General features: G+C 36.4%; 1 long non-coding RNA gene across 1 annotated transcript in view; it reads left to right on the top strand.

Annotated features, from left to right (window-relative positions):
• The window catches only part of LOC143364171 (uncharacterized), a 432,692-nt gene that overhangs the window by 254,117 nt on the left and 156,453 nt on the right, over nt 1-22,122 (top strand). The gene's annotated exons all lie outside the window — the stretch shown is intronic.

Raw genomic sequence — 22,122 nt, forward strand, 5'->3', positions numbered from 1 at the left:
TGTTCGTCACCAAAAAATGGCGCGCAATTTAAAATGTCAGGTCATTTTGGGAGGACACCCTTTGTGAGGTTATTTTTATTGTATGTGTGAGGTTGTACGATGTTTGAGACAAGAGGGCGCAGTGAGCGGAGGCGACAAGTTGCGAGCGTCGAACAGAGAGAGAGAGAGAGAGAGAGTACATAGTACAGAGAGAGTTGTAAAGAGAGTGATTCCTCAAACTTATTGTTCAATTACATTAATTCAGTATTTTATCTACCTCTTTTTATTCTACCCACACCCTTTACCAGGACTGCATAAGGGGGGGGGGGGGGAATAATACAAAGAGGAAAGCAGTGCTTGCCTGTGAGAAATAACATGGTTCAAGTCTTGGTTCAAATTAAGACTTGCTAATGAAGCGCTTAAATTATGATTGGAACGACTAACAAACACTACAAAATCTCTGGAAGCCTAAATCCTGCTTGTGGCTGACCTTTATCCATGTGTTAAAATCGAAAGTAGTTCATATGTTTAAATAGACTTTTCTCTTTAATTAGAAAGTTAGTGGACATTCTTCCTTGTATTTTGAGGTCCCTGGTTAGATCAGCAGGTGCAGCCTTGATATCTGACGAGGGAGTTTCTTTGGTCGCTACTCTTGCCAGTTGAACTACTTTCTCATTACCCATCATTCCTACATGGGCTGGAATCCAGACTAATGCAATTTTGCCTTCAATATCTGTTTGTAAGGTTCCTATTGTATCAGTTCTTACCATTATGTGAGCAAGATGAAAATATTAAAAGTATAATTAACGAAGCCGTTAGTCTCAGAATATATCCAACGATACACAATTACAGTGTTTACTCGATATATGTCCAAAACATGAGTCTAGCCAGGGACATATATCGGCTGGAAGATGCTATTCTTTGATACACTGTCGAATGTAGAAAAGGACAGCGAAGCTCGAGTGGCCTCGGTCGCCGAGGAGTGTGAACATAATACGAGTGTGGTGTATCGGTGTGAGACCACTACTAATCTAATTACAAAACTTCTTTATTTTTCATTATTTTTTTATGAGACTTTCACCAACATATTCGTGGCATTTTTCTAATGAAAATGATATCAAATAAGATATAAATTCAATGATATTTACTTATGTAAATAATCTCCTCGGCGACCGAGGCCACTCGAGCTTCAAGGCCCCTCACGGGGTATACGCTACGGCAGTGGAGATAGTTCTGGGACTTTTATCGGTTAGATATTTGGGACACATATCGAGTAAACACTGTATTTCTATTACAAATTCGCCAGTACATGAATTCTTGACAAAGCCTAACGTTTAATTTGTTGTAATATTAGCTTTATACGGTCATTTTCAAAGAATTAACCAAGAATATGTCATGGTGATTAAATCTTAAACAATCAACTACATTATTACTGGTATAAATTTTACATATGATACCAAAACGTATATTTAACGCTAGAAATACCAATATAAAAATCACTCTGTAAATTGTGAATGGAAGATTGGCAGTAAACAGAAATTTCTGTCGAATACATCAACATTACAGTAAAAACAACATTGAATTGTATTGTACTTTATACTTCATTGTACCTGTCATGTCAGTGTTTAACACAAATGCAAAAGCATCCGCAGTCCAACGAGTTCTTACACAATGAAGAAGATCGCATTTGTCAAAGTTTTTACGAAACATCATCGCAGTACCGAATAAATGATTCATTTATTGATTCCCGACAAAAGCGTCGTTACGTTTTCAGTAATTGCGAATGATACGGTCCATTCCTACCCATCTGTTACTTCTCATGATAGTCATAATAATGTTATTCATCATGGTCGTAAAGAAATCGACGCGTTTCACGTATCGATACAATGTGTACCCTTAAGAATTGGTATTGCATGGTAGTTTCGAGCCGGGAGAAAAAGAAACAGAGAGAGAGACAGAGAGAGAGAGAGAGAGAGAGAGAGAGAGAGAGAGAGAGAGAGAGAGAGAGAGAGAGAGAAAGGACGAGCTTCGTTCTCGTGAATCATTTAACCGAAGAATTTAATCGAGCTTTGACTACCTTGGATTCGCAGTAATGGCACGGTGAAGCAGATGGGAGAAGATAAGTTGAAAACTCAAAGAGGATGAGAGGTTGAGAGTGAGGTGAAGCGTGGCGAGCGAGGAATGCCGAAGTTGAAAGAAAACGCAAGAAGAACGGGGCGAAAGATGAACGGATATCGCGTCGACGATCTTATTATAGATCCCTCGGTGCGGTCTGCCAAACGAGTTATTTAAGTTGGATGAGAAAGAGAATCGAGCGAGGGAAACGAAGACGATGATGAAGATAAAGGGGGAACGGAAAGACGGAGAAGCGGAATTAAAACCCGCCGACGATGGGCGCGGGTACGGGCCCGGCGTCATAAAGAGGCCAGGCTCTTTTCCGGCTGCGCCTCTTTATCAGTGCCGCCGTTTTAAGGGATATATTAATTAAGAGGCTGTATGATTTAATAACGTCGCAATTACCAAAGTGGCTTGCTCGAAAGGCACAACGTGGGTGTACCGGTTCGGATCCGATCCTCAGATTGCTCGGGCCTGTCGTCGTCTAAATTGCAATCCCCGTGGATCTCTCGCGAGACAGAAACAACTCTCTCAAGTTTTGCCAGGGTGTCAAGCACTTTGACCTGCCATTTTCCATGTTTGGTTACACTCTACAGAAGAGAATGTTAAAACGCGGCCAAATAGTACAGAAGCTTTAATTTTACATTAGTTTTTCGCGGGAAATACATCGAGAAAGGCGGTTTTTATTTTTTTTTTTTTTTACCACTACGCACCACAACAAAAAATCTGTAAAAATTGATGGATAATACATATATCAACCCATTGACACTGTAAAAACATAAAGGGCGTCGCTCTTAAACTTTAATGCGAAATCTGCATTTTTAAGATTTCTTTGAGGATTTTGATTTTTTAAAATTGGAATTTTCAACTTAAAAATCTGAATTAATTGCAGTATATGTATCGGGGTATTTGACATCTGCTCGATTTTTTTCAGAGTTTTCGCACATAAAGCATCTATATATTAATTCCTCGTTATCCAATGATTGAGTGGTTTTATCTACACGATTTTTCTACTAAATCGTTTATATAAATATGCAAAGTGACGTATCATTTTATTCAGCACTGTGTCTCCTGCCGTTGCAAATGCCCCTTTGTCCCAATAAAATGTCAAAGCTAGTACTTGGCAAAACGATAAAGGACCCGACAAAGCTGGACAGATCAAACAGTGAGGGTGGTTCACAGAACACTCGGGCGGTTTTATGCAGGCATGAGTTCTATCCCGTATTAGAGGTTAGAGTAAATCATTTGGGTCTTAAACGAATCGCAGTCGAGAAGGTTTTGGACGAGGCTGTCCGAGAAAAGACAAACCATCGTCGTCCCGGGCTGAAGCCCCGAGAATCCACAGATTAACCTGGCCCAAGTTTTCCCCACCTTCTAACACTCTTCCTCGTCCTACGGCGATCGTGCTTCCCTTATCCGTCGCACTAATATTGTCGTAGCAAACTGTTTGGCCCGTAAGAGAAGAAGCCGAATAGCGCTCGCTACATCCTGTTCTTCCCAAAGGACTCACACTCCTTTTGCGAGAATCCTGAAACCGTTTCCACGGTATCGCCTGCCTCCGGTCTAGATGTCTTCCACCTAAGAAGTTAGTCCCCTTGACTCTCACCACTGTCACCGTCGCGTTCCGCCTTTTCTCCCTGGATACTTTTAAGTTCCGCAAAGTGAAATTTACAGTGCCACCAATGATCCGCCTCGCGGCTGGAGGGGGATTTTCGAATTTTACTTAGCATTCGCCCGATTCCCGTGGGTTATCTTTGCTTTCTGAAGAACCAGCTTGAAACGCCCTCGCGGAGGAGTCCTTTTAAGGGGTCTCGCACAGCTAGGACATAGGAAAGTAGGATTAATGTTATCAAGTTGTTTGAGACCACTACATGATCAAAAGCAAAAGTACATTTTTTCCTTTGATAATATCAGTGAGTCACTTGTCTTAAGGACAATGTTAAGTGGATCAACAGGGATCACACGATGCCATAAACATATTTGTTTTTATGTTATTCCTTTTAAGAGGTCTCAAGATCACCTTCATTTTTTTAAACGGGACCAGCCCTTTTTAAACACCTACGATGATAGTCCCTTTCATTAGGAATTCAGTAACTATAATTAACCAAGATCATTCAAGATCACAGGCAGAGGAAACCAGTTGAACTTGGACTGTGAAACTGTGACTGATACAAATGAATTGACAGTATACTTTGGGGTCGAAACGGATGCTTGTAGTGAACCGTGTGGGATGTGTCATCGTTTCGATGGCTGCTGGACTTCCAAACCTCTGTGATGTCCATCGTCAAAACATCAAACTTTGTCCGAGGGTTTCTACTACTTTGCTAAACGACCATTTGCTTTACTTTATTCTCATTTTCTTTGGTTGTAAAAAAAAAGAAAAGATAAATTTTTTCTTCAAAGAAGGTAACTTTTTTTTACTTAACTCAACTTTTTGTCATTTAAGTTCGTGATGCAGAAACAATTAGCTGAGTTTACTAAGAAACGATTCAATCGATGAATCTACTCCCTTCTATCGAATTATTTCCATTTATAACTGTCATTAAAAGTTGTTCATCATTATGTGTGATATGAAGGAGGAAATGAAAATAACAATTTTTCACGATTGAAAACGTTAAACGCTGAACACATTTCATTAATTCATTTCGTTGCGTTGTTATTAATAGATTACAGTACAATATTACTATCGATATTAACTCACAATGGACTTTATATTTAATCACATCTAAATGGAGTCTTATATTCGGTACTGATACTCCATTATTACAAAATGATGCTTAATTTACAATAATTATTATTCCTATAGCACAAATAACGCTAAATATATGTATCTTCTATAGTATTTGGATAACTCTATAGTTCACAATAGAATTTTTAAAAATATTATCGTTACCCAAAGCGATTTCGAAACGCAACAATGCACTACTATAGTAGATACAATATTGCAATAATCGTATATCGTGCAATTGTATCTTTGATACGACCAATTGTAAGTAATTGTCCAGTTCTATGACCTTCACAACTGTATCATTGTGGTAGAATTCAACCATTAGATAGAAACGGTATGGTGGCAATTATGGTTCTCATAGTCATAGTCTGGCAGAATCCGAATTCAAGTACTAATCAGGACGTTCTGAAGGGCTTAGGCTGGTCAATTAATACACATTGACAGTCGTATCGAATGGTTGTAGGTGCTCTGAGAGGTTACGAGTACTCTGGAGCAATCAGGCTGTAGTAAGCAGTTAGCTGTTAGTTCATCAGCTACGTTTGTTAGTAAATACTCTAAACTATAGCCCAGCATGCTGAAAACATTGTAATGTAATTAGTTTTACAAACATCGGTACACTCGATACAACTCGAAGCTAAGTTTTTTACCAATGCAAAAGAACACTGAAAAAAAATTAGTATCACCGTCTTAATATTATTTTATGAAAAGATAATAGCCTGCGGGTATTTACGCAACTTCAAATTCTTAAGAATTAATTCATGAAGATAGAAATTAAGAATGAAGATAGAATTCATTATCTTGAAAAATGTTTTTATGAAATAAACGATATTAAACACGTGTTTAGCTTCGACAAAAATATTTACCCGGAGTTTAGTTTGTAATATTTGCTATGAATGATAACAAAAAATGGAATCGTCAAAGATACCATTTTAATGCCGGATTCATAAAATTTATTGATGTTTTAGAATACATATAATACATTTATGGTTGCATGTGAATACCACATAATTGTTGAAATTAATTGATATAGATCTAGTTGTATCATTATGTAGAATTATTACTATATCTAGAATTATAATATTAATAACTAGAATCTTTATAATTAAGTATCAAAAGTCCAAAATGATACAGATTTTGAAACTGATATCAGTAAATTAAAGATATTATAGGAAAGAATCCAATTGTTTACTACTTACTCCTGGAAAATATATATTTTTTTAGGGTACTCGACAGTCCCCTTTGTCGCAAGGATGCTATATCTTTCTGTTCTGTATCGAACGATTATAAGAGACTTATCAATTTTTGTGAGGCTACGAATTCATGAGCCGGTTATAAATAAAACTGTTCGAACAGTATAATTTCCTCTGGGATTTCGAGAAAGTACTCACGTGGTATAGAGATAATAGATATAACGAAAGCAATTTTATTAAGACGTCGATCCGTGCGATTCAATTTATGACGCAATTCGAGCGCCTTTCGCGGGCGGTTTATACGATGACCTCGCAACTTGATTTAAGGAGATTTTTAATAGCCCGCGCAGCGGACAATCGCATCGAATTTATGTGCGATTTCAATTCGAAATTGCGATGGGCTGTTGAAAACTTCGTACGATTCAATGTGTGATATGTCCATGAACGAATTTTGAAACCCACTGATATTTTCAACGTATACATGGAAATCGTTTCTTCGATAAGTTGTAGTGAAACTATTCATTTCCGCGGTTCTTTCGTCACATAACAACAGTTAGACAAAAATATAGTTCAAAATGTATGTAATTGTAGTTCAATTGTAGTTCAAAGTGTATGTAATTTAATATAGATTCTATAACATTTGAAGAAAATTTACAGAACATATCAGAAATAATATTTGAACTTTCATCCTTGATTTTAGTTATAATTCATCTATCACTGACAATTATGCGACTATAATTTTACATTTCACGCAAAGAAAAACAAGTTAATTTTGTACATGTCATTTTATAATTTTGTACATTTTCATTCAACATTATATTGCACAAGTTATACACAGCATGATGTTCACAGAATTTATAACTTTTTTATTACAACGTGCGTGTCATATCTTTTAGGAGGATACGTTGTATTTATTATATTATTATAACTATTCTCAAAGACGCTGACAGCAAACTTGTTAAATATCAAGAATTTTAGTGCGTTTTTAAAAATCTAATTAGTTTCTTCGTTATAACTGTCTTGTAGCACGTCAAGGAGGATTTCGTTATTGTTCCATTTTCTTCTGTTTATTCTGAACATAAAATTATAATAAATTGATCTGAATCAGCTATAAGAAACACACAGTAATTAAAAATATATTTCCTCTTATAATAATTTTAATAAATGGATAGAACAATCTAAAAATTTGTCTAATGTTTTTACAGCTTTACATTTTACCCAGTCATTTTTAGTCGAAATGTCTAAAATCCCGCAGTCTACTGATGAGAAATGAACGGTTTAGGCCACTTCCATAATCATCGACTCAAGTGACGTGTAAATAACGGTGTAGATCTGAAAATTACCGCATCTTGAGGCGCAAGAAACGCCAAAGCACTGTTAAAGCAGCTGCGCTTCGATCGAGGATCATCGATCTTCTCGAACGGCCACGAAATTCCTCGTCAGCGTCGGATCCTGAACAGGAATAATCCCGAAATAATTAACGGCGTGGAATTTGAAGTGAAGGCTTTGATCGAACGAGCTTACGTGCGTGGAGTATGCGACAGCAATACAAGGTCGATAAAAAGGGTCCGATAAAGGCACATAAAGGGAGAGCAGCTTTGCCTCGTTCAATCTCCTCGTATGGAAACTGATATTTTATAAAGCATTGGGCTGCAGTACACTCTTTCAGCCCTTTGGAGAACGCATCTGTAACACATGATGACAAAGAAAGAGGATTACGTTCGACGCGGAAAAAGGATAAACTGGAACGAATAACTATAACAGGTGGGAAGATAGTATGGCTCTTCCTTTTTTCTTGGTCCCGTCCACGTTAGCTAGCCTTCGATCGTCTTTTTCTGTCGTTACCGGCGCGGCGGTACAATTTCCCATGCTTATTTGCATGCCTCGCATGACATTTTTATTCCCGCTTAACGTATCCATAAATTGACGCTGTGCTGCCACCTATTTCACACGTTTCCAGGTGTTCCCTGTTTTTCTCAGCTTCTGTCTACTATTTCCGCTCATTATCAGTTCTCATTCGCGGTTTAGGCACTCCGTTTGTTGATTGCTTATCTTCTTGTAACCACTTGTTCCCTCGGTCTCGCTCGAGCTTTTCAATTTCCATTTCTCCGCGGGGACAAGGAAGCGGAACAGAACAGATACCAGACAGATGTCACCAATTTTTGCGAGCAGAATAACGGACGGCTACGTCAGAATTTCACGCGACAACCAAGAACTGCACGGATGTTTTGTGCCGGCCGTGACGTTCGCTATATGTACTTGTAAATTTGGGAGACGAATGGATTTTTCTCAGAGCTGTTGCGGCAAGAAAAACTGGACAATCGTTCATTTTATTATTCCATTTGAGATACATTTAAATACAGATTGAGTCAACTAACGTTTGCACCACAAATAGCTTAGGTATTTTTAAAGATACGACAAATGTCTTAAGGACAAAGTTGAATTCATTTTTTTAAACGGGACCACCCTTTTTAAACACCTACGATGATGTTCCTCTCACTGGGAATTCAGTGACTATAATTACTCAAGGTCATTCAGGGTCACAGGCAGAAGAAAAGTATAAAATTGACAATACATGACCAGAATATCTATATTTCAGATAAACGGGTTCTGAAGGAATGTTGAACTCTGACAAGAACATCCGAGGTGATATTCGTACATACGCTGACGCATATCATCAATTGTCGTTGGAGCACTCATCTTTTAGCATACCCCACAAAAATAATCTGTTTAAATCTTATGCGTTCCTCTATTTGTGACCTTGAATGACCTTGAGTAATTAGAACGAATTCGTAACACTGAATTCCTAATGAAAGCGACTATCATCGTAGGTGTTTAAGAAGGGTTGGCCCCGTTTAAAAAACTGAAGGTGACCTTGAGATCTCTAACAAAAATAACATACAAACAAATATTTTTATGCCGTCGTGCGAGTCCCATTTTTTCCGACTTTGTCTTTACGATATTTGACGTATCTTTAAAAACAACGAATATATTTGAGGTGCAAACATTAGGTGACTCACCCTGTATGTATATTCTGCATATTCGACTTACACGCTGAACAGACGTACAGTTACTCAGATTAACATTCGGGGACAGAACTATTCGTGTATTCGTTGCTTTCTTTTTACAATGGGATGATTTGAATAACGCGTTGTTTATTTTACGAAAATATGAGGCACTTATTGGAGCTTTAGGATACATAAACTTTTTACTACCAACAATGATATTCGAAAATGTAGAACCTACTGTGGAACACGGAGGAAATTACACTATGTACATATATACAGGCTGCGGTAAAAACATCTCCCGAATTTCTTTTAGCTTCTGTTCTGTTGCTAATGAGACGAGGTGGGTGATAGTGGAGTCTTGGACGGTGACCATCGTGTGTTAGTTGTTGACGCGTTTATTAAAAATAACGAATCTGTGACCAGCGACGCAGCATTTCTACCGAACGTGAAATTGATACGAAGAACTCCCTGCGTCGCGATCACAGATTTCTTGTTTTTAATAACGAACGCACAATGGTAACCGTCCAAGACATGGTAACAACTGAAAATGGTAAAATATATGTTATTGAAAAACCCCACTACCACTCACTACGTCTCATTAACAACGGAACTAAAGCTAAATTAAATTCAGGTGATCGTTTTGCCGCACCCTGTATTAGCGAAAACTTACATAAAGACTACCAGTTCTATACTTTTGATTTAGTTTTGCGTGGGAAATGGTGCCGTGCTTGGTAGTATTGTTCATTTGCCCCCTTGTACTATATGTATTATAGATCGAAACAATCAATTTTTAAATAAAACCTTAGCTATACCGAATATTTATATTTAATTCCAATGTGACAGATATTGTCTACATTTCATGAACAAAACAAAAAATAGTCGGTATAGCTAAGGTTTTATTTAAAAATTGATAGATTTTTCATACTGTGTTTTTTATCGCCAACCATCCACTTTGAAGGGATGAAAACAGCCCTCAAAGTAGGAGATCAAAACCACATTTTTGTGACATCTCGGAAACCAGATGTCGAAAAAAATTGAATTTTTTTTTTAAGTTGTGTGTCTTGGAATGGGAAATTCATTCACGCAAGAAAATTTTAACAAAAGCTATTTGTTTGAAGAATATATTAAAAATTTGATTTTTTCAATTTCTCCTATCTGTTGTTAATTCATTTTAATATAAACTCGGATGTATGATCTTCGATACAAAACAGGGGATACGTGTTTTGGGTTTTTTTTTTTCTTTACCCATTTAATAATAATGAAACATAACGAATGATAGTCTGGTATTCTGGTGATGTTAAGACAGTGTGTAGAATTAGTTTGTGCTTTTATCACCAAGTTTATATAATTTTAGTCGTTCTGAACAATCCTTTTCGGTCTAACCGTCAGGGTCGTTATTTCTCCGTGAAATAAATAGACGTGTTTAGCATCAATAAATTGAAGTCGTAAAAGCAAGAACTTACTTAGTTTAGTACCTAATACATACTAAAGTAAGTAGCGATAAATTGCTCCGTGTAAGAGCCAATCGAGTACTTTTCGTACACCCAGCACGTTCTGTAAGGTACCAGGTAATTACATCGGTCATTGGCATCGATCGTGAAAGGACTCGGATTAACCTTTTGAAAACATTCAAAAGCGTGAAGATTTGTCCTTTCACTGCCCTTTCAATCAGCTATTTTGGAATCCGGCGCAATTTTATGGAAACAAAATTAAGTACACTTCCAGTGAATATTGAAATGTGAAATACAAAAAGCATTTCAGTAAAATCAAAATAGAAATATGATTACAGTTATACCAGAACTTGTTAAAAATATTTAGAGAACGTTGTTTGAAAATCATATACTTATTTTAAAAAATTTCTATTTACGATGAGTTGTAATTCAATGTTGTATTGTTATAGATTTGTAAATAGGAAGCCTCATATAAATAAATATCTTACATAGAAGATTCAATTTTTCAGTGTTTGATTAGTCGTGGCACAGCATAACGAGCACTATAGTATACTTTATATTTAACTTATAAAGTGCACACAATAATCAAGAATTAATTGTATTAATTCAAATGCGTCGACATCGCGGTTGATCGTCCTTTCTAATAAAATATAATATATTTCTGAATTTTATTTAAATAATGACATGCATTTAAATAATTAAAAAGTATATGCTGTCTATACGTCTGCAGACTATAAGTCTGTTTTAGTTCAAATTTACGCTTAAATGCCTGTTTTAGCTTACCCTTCTCTTTAATTAGTTTTTAGCACTGGTTAATTTGATTCTCTTTACACGCATGCTCAGCTTACAAAATTATTCGAATCTTTTGGGACAAATAACTTTCATTACAGTTGTTATTGTAACCAAAGAGAGCCAAACCAAATACTAATGCTTGCTAATATATAAAAATAATAAACAATAATACAAACCAGTAAATATAAACGAAATTTTGCATACATAATTGAATGTTGTAATTTTACAAGTATGTATGTCCCCGAAATTTTTTCTTATCAACATTTCGATACCAACGTTAGTCAAATTTGGATAATTTAATTCTCTGTTTAGACGTTCAAAGTCTATTTCGTTAAAATGTTGTTAGAATGTATGGTTGACCTTTAATTTCCGTTTCATTAAACAAATTGCTTCGATTTTGCGGAATTTCTGGAATCTCATTAGTTCGAGCATAGCAGCCAAAACGTCCAGCATTTCGTTTTACTAGAAACGATTCGTGTGCTCGATGTTGCAAATGTTAACATGCGAATAGTTTCGTGAGCGACTGTACGTCGTCGCCCTGATCAGACGTTGTAAATGGACTTCCGGTACACATTGCTCTCACTTGTGGACACATTTGCGCACATTTCTCCATAGTCAGTGACATTGTGCCCTGACATTGGATAAACACGTGCACTCGAGGCACGCCTTGTTCAATGTATTATTCGCGGATTTACCGTTACGAGTTATTATGTGACTCGTATAAACACATACACACACACAGAGAGAGAGAGAGAGAGAGAGAGAGAGAGAGAGAGAGAGAGAGAGAGACGCAGCCAGGGGTTCGGTACACGCGTTCCACATTCGAAATTTCGGAACACTCGCGATGTACCACGTGCATCAGTCGGTAGAAACCCACACGACGTGTCTCGACTTGAGGTCATAGAGAGATTAGACAAAATCTCATCCTGTACCGTCGCCTCTACACTAAACTCGAACAGGCTTGATTTAAATAACACCCTAAGGTGTAACGCTACACAAGTTCACGGCGATACGTAATGAAGACAATCGCCTATGTGCGACATGGAATTAAACATTTCATTTGTTACAGAAATGTCTGGCTTCATTAATATAACCAGACTGAGAATTTATACCTTTATAACAGAAATGAGTACATCGAATGCAAAACAGTATTTCAAGAATTTAAAAATACTGTTGTATTATTTTCAACTCATTCCAATTATTAACGCTAGAACTATTAAACCCGTCAAAATGACACATTTTAGATTCCTTATTTTAAAATCCACAATTTGCTGCTTAGCGTGATTCTACACCTCCGGATAGGTGGAGATCTGTTAAAAAAATGGACCCTAAAAATTGACCTTGACTCTTTTCTCAACGTCAAAATTGTTTTTTAATGCATCCTATAGTTGCGATGAGTACTGAGTACCGAGTAATGAGTATTTTACGGTCCACTTTTTAACAGATCTCCACCAATCCAGGAACTGCACCTCTGATTCTGCACAATCACTCTATGGCGGTCGCGACACATAATTTTGAAACACCCTATATAACGATCAATGTACTCCAAACACCTGTCTTAAGGTAACAGTACAATTTCTAAAGTGATTTTGAGAACTATTTGTATTTATTTGTTACTTTTCCCTTTGATTAGTGAACATCTGTTGCGTATATACAAAATTCGCGATTTAGATACTGACTCGTCCGTGTTCTAGAAACAATATAAAGTCTACTTAGAAAATGTAGTATAAGAAAAGAAAGCAGAAAGGAAACTAAGTTACACTGCTAATACAAAGGGGAGGTATAAGCTCATTTTTACCCAACCTTATTTACGTATTACACTCTCTGTGTTGGCACGAACATTCTCGTGGCTACATGTATTCTCGTGGCTTTGTGTATAGAGTATAGAGGCAAATACTTTAGTCGATACTTGCGCTCTAATAAAAAATGCGATACAAAGGGTTTTGACATGCCTGTGGATTCTAGACGAATTTCACAGAGTATTTCTTCACAGAGTGTTGAGGTAATCTAGAACAGGTAATTTTCAATAACTTTTTCGTGGTAAGCTTTTAATCATCACTCAACTTCGGATGCTTGTGCAAAATAAAAATTGTCTCCATTAATTGTAAGCTACAGAAGCTTCCTAGATATTTAAATATTTTCTTAATGATTTTACTAAGTTGATAGTAACGCGACAGTTTTTCTATGCGCATTACGATCTCCGCATTTTTGCTATCCACGTATAAAATCCGCAGTCCAGTTACCACTAATTCGAACTTTTAAATACTAGTACATAGATTTCGGATCTTTGTACAGAATTTGTTGGATTTAGAAAACACAAAGAAATTAAATAAAAAATTAAGTATAATTCTTAATCTATTTTTACTATAAAGAGCGAAAGAAAATAAAATCGTTCTCTGATACATATAAAGTAATCTATGAGAATGGAAATTTTCGCTAAAATCGTCAATCTACACTACCACTTGCGATTGAACATACTGTAGCACGATATGTCATCGTTGAACATATAATAACAAAAATAACATAAATTTTCCTTTTAATATTTCAAGTAGCATAATTAATGTCCTGAAACTGTCTGATTCTGCAGCAACCAACGTATAAGTTAATAAAGAAACTACACTGTACATGTATCACTTAAAGGCAATGTGACGCGACTAAAATGCAAATTTGAAACACTTGGGGTTATCGTTTTCTTCAAGAAACTTCATCGTAGGAGATTAATTTCGCATAAAGGAAACTTCACGACAAGCTTATCCTACAAGCAGGTCGTCCGATTTTTAAATTTCCAATTTGATCATCTTTTTCGTTTCTCTTAAGAAAAAAATTAATTTTGAACTTATGCTGACATAAGCTCGTACGTAACATAAGATAAGAAATAGGATTGATTTGTGGATTACTTAAACTGCAATTATCTTGAAATATAATAATAGTTTTTGAAAGGTATAATATATTTGAAAGTAAGCTTTCGTAACGAGAAAATAACAAACAGATTTGATTGTAGGATTCCTGTATAGTTCGCACCTATCATAAAATTTTATATATTCCAAAAGTATATAACTTATGATAGCACCAATGTAGAGAAAGTCATGAAATAACGTTTTAAGTGCAAACTCGATAAGCTTGAGTTTATTAGAAGCGGCTAACTTGATTAAACGAAATTTTAGTGAAGAATACCGGGCTAACAGGTGGCACTATTTTAACGTCGATTTACGATTGCTTCGAGCACTTTACGAATCGCTATAGTTGCGCATAAATCTGCGTTTAATGCACTTCGCATCGCACGTTGGTATTCCCCTTGTCGCCGTTTATCAAATTGTTATTATTCGGATAATCGTTAATTGGACTATACTCATTAACGTTAATGATTTGCTGTATTGAGAATTTCCTCTAAACAGTGTTGCTTCCGATTCAATGAAGATTTTCGGTTATTCAAATTTGGAAATATTTAAGCTGCTTGTGCAATATTGGGTGAACTTTTATCGAATATAAATGTCAAGAAACTATATATCGGCTCATTAAAACTGGTTTTATAGGCGACTATACAACTAAGAAGTTTATATCTTCCATATACAATAATATTTAGATTATACCAACACAAACAGGATGAATTTATACGTAATCACGTCATCGTAAAGTTATTGGAGAAGTAATTCCAACACAGTGATTAAGTAATTAGAGGTTTCACCAGCTTCAACTTTAAAAGCAGTCCAGGCTTATGGTTGTGCTGTTCGTTTTACGAAATTATCACAATTTAAATATCAACAATTTTTCGAGAATCGGAAATGTAGTGATAAATACTTTTTGGATCCACTGTACATATAATTTATCAAATGTATATGTAATACATTTATCATCTATTCGCTAAATAAAGTCCTTCATTATGCAAAATTTACAATATTGAATTAATTACAAATAGTATCGTTCAGAGATGCAAAAATCTATAAGCAATAAACAAAATTTTTTATGTTTACTCAATTCTCTTATTTCTTAACTTTTGTAGGTAAACGCATATGCGAATGAGTGTAAATTTTGTATCGTTGATAAAAACTTCCAAGCCAATTCTAAACACATGCAATAAAGTTGCAATTAATGTACAATATTAATAAATATACTATATTTTCGAAACTAACTAAGATGTTACAGATCAGAAAATTGTTGATATTACAGAAAATTCTTAGGTTATTGTACACTAAATATTCAAACCCGCCACACATACACAAGAAATCACAATTTATTTATCACTTTAAAAGTATATAGATGTTGGTATAGAGATGCTTCAAGTTTATAGGCTCTGATTGTAATTTAACTTCCAGCTTTTAAACTTTCTTTACTCCTATTAAAGATCATAAGCTTCTCCTCTGTGATCTCTTGTCTGTGACGCGCTTGGTTATAGTCCTTCAAGTTCTTCAGGTATTTAAATTTTTTAATCACACATTTTGTTCATACAGATACACTTCACGAAGTTATAATAATTGAACAGGTTGACGCCATGTTACCCATATTTGATTGACGGGCTTATTTCACTAGGCTCAAAAATTCATTTCTATAATGCCGGTACAGTGTGCTTTTGCTTATTATCTATGAAATATAAAAGAATTGAAGAAGTATTTAACACCATAAATATTAACTCCTAAGGTTTATTTTAATAAATAAACTGATTTGATTTTACCTAGTTTTTATAGTCACCAGGTGGGTAATCAACATAAACATAAGCAATTTTTTCACAAAAATTTAGCGCTCCTTCAGTCTAGCAACTAGGAAGCTTTGCTGTTGCGTTGGTGTTTTCATTTCCTTCTATACCAACGTGCAAGGGGATCCAGGAGAATAGAACTTCTTTTTTGGAACATTTAGCACTAGGTTTACGTCATCTCGGCGAGTCCTAATATTTTTATTTTACAATTATTGAGTCTGTAAATAGGCACCCACGAGAAATTATTCAACAGATTTCTTTCTTTCGAGTACATATTATAAAAGAAATGTCTTGGATAGATAGATTAGTTATTTTTATAAAGTCATGTAAAATAATCGTTTTTAGTGCTCCGTAAATCTGGGGAAGGTTTTAATTAAAATAATTTTATAATAAATTTTAACATTGGAGGGGTTCATGTTAGGATACAGTTAATTAGTGTAATAATTTTAATAGGGATGCATATGAGACAGTTAAATTTTACATTAACTAGTATCGCGGGAAAGTTCTTTACAACCGTTTCAAATCAGTATTACAACAATCTCTTGCCCCGAGTAAAAGAAAGGGAAACAAACGCACAATGACCATTGCGATGCGCATAGATCGATCGAGCACACAGAATTCAATATCTGGCGGCTAAATTCCGGTGACATGAGATTCAGCAGGAAAATCATGCGAGTCGTAAAATTATTCAGCGGCCGTGATCATAGGGAACAGGCGGGAACCGTGCCGCGCCGGAGAATATCTTCCGAAAATCTGAAACTTAATATTCATACCCGGGCCACGTCTTGCCGCGGCCCCTGAATCCATTACCTTCTTTCACGGGCGCCGATTAGTAACGAGCCCGGGATTTCATCCGGCTCCCGAGGATTCCCGTCGAGCAAAAAGAGCCAGGTGTTCCAGGCTTTTGCGCTTCGCGGGAATATTAATCGACCGGGGACAACGCGGAAGCGGTCGCTGCAATTCGTCCGGGGGTCTTCGAGTGGCGCGAACCGCCGGAACTGAAGAAGAATCGGCAAATGGAGGCTGAAAAACGGCGGAAAGGAGGGAAAGGGCAAATGGCGGTGCTGCTAGGTCGACCGCTCGAGGATTTAAAACCGCTCGAGTAAGCAGTAAATTCTTACGGTGTCTTCGTGCCTCGTGACCGGTTCCGGCTCGAATAACTACTTGGGACGATACTCGCCCAAAGGCCTATCCAAACCTCTTTTCTCCTTCCCTGCTTCCGCGCTCGGAGAAGTGTATCTTATTCGACATTTTCTCGACACGGCACGTTGTCTTAGCTAAATTGAATCCCCCGCCGCTGTTGGTGCTACGTACAATCGTTCGCCCCACCGATAAGTGCCAGGCGAATAACCTGCGTAGGGGGAGCCGAAGCATAGTCACGGACAAGGGTCGTGATTTTTCTCAGGAAGTTAATGTACTCCGACGAATACGTGCTGAAGGATGAATACCGATGACTAACGACCCTTGAACCAAGAACACCAGCTCTCTGTTTAAGGATGATTTCGATTCAACGATTTTACGCGATTGTTCATTAGGGGATCGTGAGCAGTCAAGTATCGGAATGCCGCCTTTACGAGACCACTCGCTCGAAAGTAATTCCTGATGCTGCCGCCGATGCTTACCGAGGCTCACCTTCATTCTGCGCTTGTATTACAGTTTTCTAGAATTGTCTAGACATTACGACTGGGTTTGAGAATTTTAAAATTCGTTACGGACTCGGATACGGCTGAAAGTTAAGTGTCTCGTTTCGGCCGACGCTCTGCGTTTCGCAGGCTCACACTCAGCGGAAAGGCGACACCAGTTTCGAGGATAGATCCTTGACCAAAGGATCTTTGCGCAGAGTCTTTCGAGGCTTACGTAAGAAAATTAAATCACGGCGTTAGTTGGCATTCCACGATTGGTTCCCTATCTATCCCTGCCAAAGGAATGATCTTTTCCCGATCTGTTGGTAGCGATTTGTGCAAGAACCAGATTCAGATTACTACGACCATCATGAGGATACGAGCTAATTTTTAATTAAAACCGTCGAGAACATTACGAGTCGATATAACGATAAGAATTGTGGTTTTTGAAGCAAAGTGAAACATTGTAGACGTTACATCTGGACTTTATATATGGACTGTACACATTTTTGGACTTTAGATTTTGTGCCCTGATCCTGGACATTGAACAAGTCGATCTTGAATTTAACCATGGACTTTTGGACTTGTTGGGTCTTAGCTTTGATTTTGGGTTTTATCTTGGACTTTGAACAAGTTGATCTTGAACTTTGAACTTGGACTTAGCACGTCTTTAGGAACGTGATTTTGAACTGGAACTGAACCTTAGGACTATTACAAACGTTGCATTTTATTTTATCACTATAGAATACAGCAATTATTAGTTTTAAACTAGAGCGTTATTGCCTCTGAACCAGCGGCAATATTGAACTGGGCAACGCTCGAAACAATAGTGCTTGCTTAACACTCCGGTCAACAAAGAACGGTGCTGCATTTCGAGACAAAAGGCGGCAAAAAATATTTTTCAAATGAAATTACGCACAGTGGATCTAGCAATCGTTTAACACGTTCACGGACAGTAAAAATTTCAGTGAGCTGCAAACATAGACAGGCAATTCTTCTTGAAACTACTAGTTGTACTATCCGAAATCTGATTAGAAATCAACAATAATAATAAGTTAACTGTCATTAGTAATGACAAATGAAATGTATATTAATTACAAAAACAAATTTCAATTTGAAATGTATATTAATTACAAAAACTTAAGGTTGTATGCAATTGAATGAATAAAAATTGGCTTTAAAATTTGAATGCTATAGCACTCACGTCATTTTGCATCACTATGAAAATGAATGATATAGCATTTGCGTCCGCGAACGTGTCAAACACTACGATTCTCGAATTGCAATTTATTGAGAATCGTAGTGTTTAAATAATTGTTAGATCCACTGTGCATGATTTCTCATTTGAAAAATATTTTTTGTCGCCTTTAATTGCAGATATTTCAACCGCGACCAAATGTAAAATTTGGTGTACGATTTTTTTTTTTTTTTGGTCGATTTATTAAACTTTGAACGGAAGCTGTACTGGCAACTTTACAATAAGGCGACACACAACCAAACTTGTTCGCCATTTTTGTCCCATAGAACAGGGAGCCCTTGAAAAAGGGGAGGTTCAATTTTCAAATGTAGGGTAGACTCGTTCGTGCAAAAATTTTTTGAATATTTTTGTAGATACGGTTTTACAGCATTTTTCATTTGATGTAGGAACTGAAACAATAAATTAGTTACACAAAAAATTATTTCAGCCTTGCTGCTGAATAAATGGCAGCACATTAATGGAAATAAATTTAGTAAGCGTGTCTGTCGCAGAGTCGCCTCTTTAAGACTTGTCTCCCACTCCAGCCTTCCCCTTCTACGACGCCATTCCCCCACGCTTCCGCCACGGGCCGGTCACGTGTGGTGTTTCGTCTCTGTCGCGCATGAGTCACAATGTCACGTGACTAATCCGGTGCTGCCAGATAGAAGATAACTTTTCTCCCTCGATTCGAGTCAATATTCCCCTGATCTGGCAAGTGTTGCATATGGACGTTGCGATTTTAGCAAAAAACTTAATGAATTTTTAATTTTTTTGGTCAAAGTTCGGTTTTATTCAGTAATGAAACACAGTAAGAGAACACAGTATCATTTTTTTTTTCAAGTTTTACGTTGTATTCGCAGAGAAATTATAAGGCGTAATCAAAGTTATGTATACTAATCTACATTGCCGTGCCAAATAATCCTGTATAGCAGAAATAAGCCTTGTATGAGACTTCAAATACTTAGTGAAAAAAAAGTATGTGAGTAATAATACAGTCATTCGCATAACCATTAAGTCCCAGATTCTAATCAGATAATTTCAATGAAATGACCCCCGAAATAAATACACCTTGAGATCTTACTTGTGACCTCATACGTATATCCTTTCAACAAGAGTTAAACTATTAATTTCACATAATTCCAGCGATTACTTTCCACTGCCGAGAGTATGTGAACGAAATTCAGTAGAAACCTTTAGAAAGTAATAGTCTGGCTTCGACAACTGAATTTTTCGTGCAGACAAGTTAAATCTTGTTCTGAAACTTGGACTTCTACAGAGCGCTGCTATTGATTGGGCACCTAATTAGTCGTCGTATCGTGTAGAAAAGGTACTAAAAAACACACAACAGGATCTTTTCGTACAAACATGCTTTAGTTGTGTCCCTAACAATGACGATGCTATTTAATCTCCTACGGCAGAAGCCTAAGAATTACCCGCAACGAAATAGGATTAAATTACAAACATTACAAGAATAGTGTATATTGATTTGAATTAGTGTACATATAATATACAATATATAATAATGTACATAAAATATATTTATATGATTCACAAAAATTTTTTTATTAACAATGTCGTCAACTGTTTAAACGCTGTATGCCAACTTTTGTTTGTTCCTTCATCGTTAAGCACCGCCACAGGAAACGCTTTTCTTCGTTGCAAAAATTCCTTTGAGTTTTCCGCTACATTTTATTTTTATGCTCTACTTTTTCAAAGAAAGCTGTTCCTCTTACGTATTTACTTTTCCCGGAAGCATGTTTATAAATTTTGCTATGTTATGTGAAGCATTAGCGAAGATCTCGAGCTTCTTTTTATGGAAATATTGCATGTATACTTGCTTAAATATTCAATTAATTATCACAATAAATTCAAAAAAGTAGATATTTCATTATATTAATTTAAGAAGTACAAGATAGAATATTATTAAATTTACATAAATAATCCAGTTCATGGTTCAGAGTCCAACGTCAGTAATGTATCAATGTAATTATAGCAACCAGAATATCATGGTTTGATTTTTGAATTTATTATAGCAACGGGTAATTATGCAAATAAAATTTCAGACTGAAAATTACGTGAAGTGGGGTTGCAAATATAAAATACAAACGACATACAGTTATTACCGACTTCGTGAAGCATCAATGAGAAATGTAATTTATGGACGATTTTGTTTTGCGTAATTTATGTACGGTCAACCAAATGAAGATAGGGAATTGATAGTATCTAATTATTAATATTTATTATATTCTATCTATATATTATATCTATATATTCGATTTTTTATTTATATTATTTTTTTAACAATATTAATTTAACTAATCGGCCGAAAAAACGGATACTATGGACGGATACTATGTAGTCCACGACTATAGTGGCAATATTAATAATATAAAATAATAATAATAATAAGAAGAAGAAGAAGAAGTAAAAATAAAGAAAGTATAAATAATATCAATAAATAATATTAATGATATTAAGTAATAATAGCATTCATAATAATGTTAATAATAATTACTAATACTAATATTACTATTATACTAACATTAATTGTTATTCGGAATGTTCGTGGCTCGTATACGAGACATAGGACTGCGAATGTGTTAATCCTCGGACTCCTGCGAGTCTTAAGGCTCGTACAGACCTGAACATTTCGACGAACATTGCGCCGAACAGCGAACGAAACGCAAAATCGACATTCATTTCGGCGATCCAAACGGCGCGATTTTGCGTTTCGTTCGCTGTTCGGCGCGCCGTTCGGCGCAATGTTCGTCGAAATGTTCAGGTCTGTACGAGCCTTTAGGCGTATCTCGGACTCATTTCTGACCCAAGCCGACATTTCACTATAGTTTAAGAAGAAGAAGGAGAAGAGGGGATAGCGATATTCTTATTTCGAAATAAAAAGCGTCATCTTATATTGGAATAAAATTATACATATGGACGGTCGTTCGAGTTTATCCCCACCGCGACGGGTCACGAATGACTCCGGCATAGCATACGGAGGGTTAAACATGTGATTGTAACAGTATTTCAGTCTGGTCGGAAGAGAACATGTTCGTGATTAATTGTTGCCAAATACCTGTGACGGTTACACTTCAGAAAAGCGTCAGTATAGTCGGAGTGCAAGTATGGATACCGACCACTGGGTTAGGTTTGTACGAGTAACTACATTTCAAGAGCCTTCAAGTCTAACATAGTTTTCGGTGTACCAATTGCCCAGTCGGCCGAGCGACCACGTACGTAGTTACGGCTTGTTTGTGACTGATGTTATCATTACGAAACGAGAACCACTTCTGCGGGTGAAGGGAATCCA

Source organism: Halictus rubicundus, chromosome 2 (assembly GCF_050948215.1).
Source record: "Halictus rubicundus isolate RS-2024b chromosome 2, iyHalRubi1_principal, whole genome shotgun sequence".
In the NCBI taxonomy this organism is placed as follows: domain Eukaryota; kingdom Metazoa; phylum Arthropoda; class Insecta; order Hymenoptera; family Halictidae; genus Halictus; species Halictus rubicundus.